Source organism: Pseudophryne corroboree, chromosome 4 (genome assembly GCF_028390025.1).
Source record: "Pseudophryne corroboree isolate aPseCor3 chromosome 4, aPseCor3.hap2, whole genome shotgun sequence".
Classification (NCBI taxonomy): Eukaryota; Metazoa; Chordata; class Amphibia; order Anura; family Myobatrachidae; genus Pseudophryne; species Pseudophryne corroboree.
The window spans coordinates 176466849-176470497 of record NC_086447.1 but is presented as its reverse complement, the minus strand read 5'-3'; the positions used below and the strand labels follow the sequence as shown (position 1 = coordinate 176470497).

The window sequence follows — 3649 nt, the reverse complement described above, 5'->3', positions numbered from 1 at the left end:
TGTGTGTGTATATATGTGTGAATTGTGTGTGTGAAGTATGTCTGCGTACGCGCACTTTATGGACGCTAGTACTGGGGGGGGCATTACGTATAATGACGCTACTACTGGGGGAGGCCATTACATGCAAGGACGCTACTACTACTGGGGGGGCATTACGTATAAGGACGCTACTACTACAGGGGGGCATTACGTGAAACTACGCTACTACTGGGGTGGCCATTATTTATAAGGACGATACTACTACTAGGGGGGAATTACGTATAAGGATGTTACTACTACTGTGGGTGCACTACGTATAATGATGCTACTACTACAGGGGGGGGCTTTACGCGTAACAACGCTACTACTACTGGGAGGGTGCATTACGTATAAGGACGCTACTACAGGGGGGGCATTACGCGTAGCAACGCTACTACTGCTGGGGGGGGGCATTACTTATAAGGACGCTACTAGTACTACGGGGGAATTACATATAAGGAGGCTTCTACTGGGGGTGCATTATGTAAAAGGACGCTACTACTACTGTGGGGCATTACGTATATGGACGATACTACTATTATGGGGAATTACGTATAAGGACGCTTTTACTACTGGGGGTGCACTACGTGTAAGGACGCTACTACTGCTGGGGGGGGGCATTACGTATAAGAACGCTACTACTACTTGGGGGCATTATATATAAGGACGCTACTATTACTCGGGGGGCATTACGTATAACAATGCTACCACTACTAGAGGGGCATTACGTATAAGGATGCTACTACTGGGGGGGCATTATGCATAAGGACGCTACTACTACAGGGGGGGGGCATTACATGTAAAGATGCTACTACTGGGGGGGCCATTACGTATAAGGACGCTACTAGTACTGTGGGGGGGGCATTACGTATAAGGACGCTACTACTACTAGGGGGGAATTACGTACAAGGACGCTTCTACTACTGGGGGTGCACTACGTATAAGGACGCTTCTACTACTGGGGGGGGCATTACGTATATAAGGACGCATCTACTACTGGGGGTGTACTACGTATAAGGATGCTACTACTACTCTGTGTGCATTATGTATAAGGATGCTACTACTACTGGGGGGGCACTACGTATAAGGATGCTACTACTACTGGGGGGCATTATGTATAAGGATGCTACTACTACTGTGAGTGCATTATGTATAAGGGTGCTACTACTACTGGGGTGCATTACATATAAGGACGCTACTACTACGGGTGGGGCATTACGTATAAGATTAATAAGATTGTGCTACATTGTGGCATAATTTTAAATGGGGGTACTATTGTGTGGCCATGCCCCTTAGTTGTGAGACCACACCCCTTTTCCCGGCGCACGCCAACGGAATATGGGAGGGCGCAATTTTATAGTTTGCAGGGGGGCGCCGAACACCCTAGCACCGGCCCTGTCTATACCCCATGGTTCTTTAAGCATCCCCAGCATCCTCTACAGACTAAGCGAAAAGGATTTACCGGTAGGTATTAAAATCCTATTATTATCTCCTCACATATACAAAGGATTGCAGGAGACAGAGAGAGGAGGTGCGTGGAAGATGGAGGGAGCGAGACAGACAGTGGAGGGAGGGAGCGAGACAGACAGTGGGAGAAAAAAACAGGTTAAAAAAAGGCCTATTTCATTTTTCTATGTGCTCTGTAGAAGGCCAGCCCATTACGTAAATTGCAGAAATATTTTGCACAGTTCACAGCGACGATTTGTCAGTGTGTACATAGGAAAGATTAATTGGCCAATGTCCTCAACAACAGATATATCTGGATAGCAGTGGTGGTTGGTCAGTGTGTACCATCTACAGATATATCTATAGGTGTGCACCCACCTTGAGGTACAAACAGGGCTTGCCCCGGGTCCACTAGCATACTAGCACAAATATTTGGAGCACGCCCCCTTCCTTTGGCATCAGGTGTATATCTGTCTTTGTGTGCATTTGAATGCTTCGGTTCACACTTACACCATACACCATTACACCCCATTACTGTAGCCCACCCTTTCCCTCCTCTCTTACACCTATATGTATGGCGGGGCAATTGCTGTATCTGAATATAGACGGAGGTGCACTTCTTTTGTGAGCATGCCCATGTGCTTATATTACACCACTACTGCTAGCGCTATAGAGGTTTATTTGGAATTGTCATAGCTCGGTAGTATGAGGGCATCAGCCACATATAACTTTCATATAATAGGAGAGATTTATCAAGCCATGGAGAGTGATAAGTTGCACAGTGATAAAGTACTAGCCAATCAGCTCCTAACTGCCTTGTTACAGGCTGTGTTTAAAATATGACAGGAGCTTATTGGTTAGTCCTTTGGAGTCTCATAATGTAGTTCTGTGGTGATGGATTATTAAACAAGAGAGGGAGGGAATACCACACAGGATATGGTAAGTATAAGCAAATGATATTATAAAACCAAAGTCAAATGATTACAAGAAAACAATGTTTTCTAATTCTAATATTACTTGGTGGTGCACCCTGAGTCAGTATAAGAACATAGGAAAATGTAGAGAAAAGAAGACTCTTTTGTGGGCGCACTCTTTAACTTGAAATGAATATAGAAATTAGTCTAAATAGATTAAAATTCAAATTTTAATGATTCAAAAAAATTAAGATAATAAGTGGTTCATAAAGAAAATAATAGTCAAAACGATAATACATACAAATAGCACAGAGTGCTGATACAGGATAGAAGCTAAATTCTGGCTGACGGAAGAAATTCTGAGTGTTTATGAACAATATAGTTTGAATTTTTGGACGGTACATTCTACTGATAAACACAACACTGTAATATGTTCCTTGTAAGAGTATAATTAATACAAATAAAGCAGTCTGGACGCTGGTTATACTTATGAATAGTATAAGGGTGGAAAATAAGATGGCAGTGTGAATCTTCTGTCAGTGTTAGACACTGTATGGGCTAAACCAATAAGCTCTACTAAACTGAGTATTCCTCAATGGTCACCCACTTGAGTACTGACCCAGCCCAACACTGATTAGCTTCCGAGATCAGACGGCTTCGGGCGTTTCCAGTGTGGTATGATAGTAGAGGAAATGAAGAATAGTTGGAAGCTCTGGAATCACTGATGAGAGTTCACGAAATTACATAGTTATTAAGATAGATATCAGAGATGGAGGGAACCAGATGGATCTGCTGCCAATGTTAGACAGGGACGTGGCCCTGAATCAATGGTGAGAGTCCACGAAATACAGAAAAGAAGGAAATGAGAGAACAGTACTTGTAATTTTGACAGTATTGTAATTTGGACAGTATTGGAATAAATAGTAGCATCAATTATTGTAAATGGCTGGATTCTAATGATATCGTAATCAGAAATTAACAAGACAAAAAAATAAAAAAATGTCTGAGATGAAGAAACAAAGAAATGAAAGAATGAAGAGGGATAACAAAATAATCACCCTACTATATTAAAGTATCCAACTGCAGGATGTTGATATTGAAGGAAACAAAAATGGATAACACAAAGACTGTAGCAAAATTACAATGGTATGTCCTGACTTGGGGTTTAGATTGAGTAATTCCCAATATCATAATACATGTACAGTAAATCGTAATATAGAATATAGATATTAATGTAGTTGAGAATGCTGGAACAAAACCAGCTAATAATC

The 3649-nt window shown here is 41.9% G+C and overlaps 1 pseudogene; it reads right to left on the bottom strand.

Moving 5' to 3' along the window:
• Window positions 1–2948: 2948 nt before the first annotated feature.
• Window positions 2949–3067, bottom strand: LOC134911987 (5S ribosomal RNA; annotated as a pseudogene).
• Window positions 3068–3649: the final 582 nt, after the last annotated feature.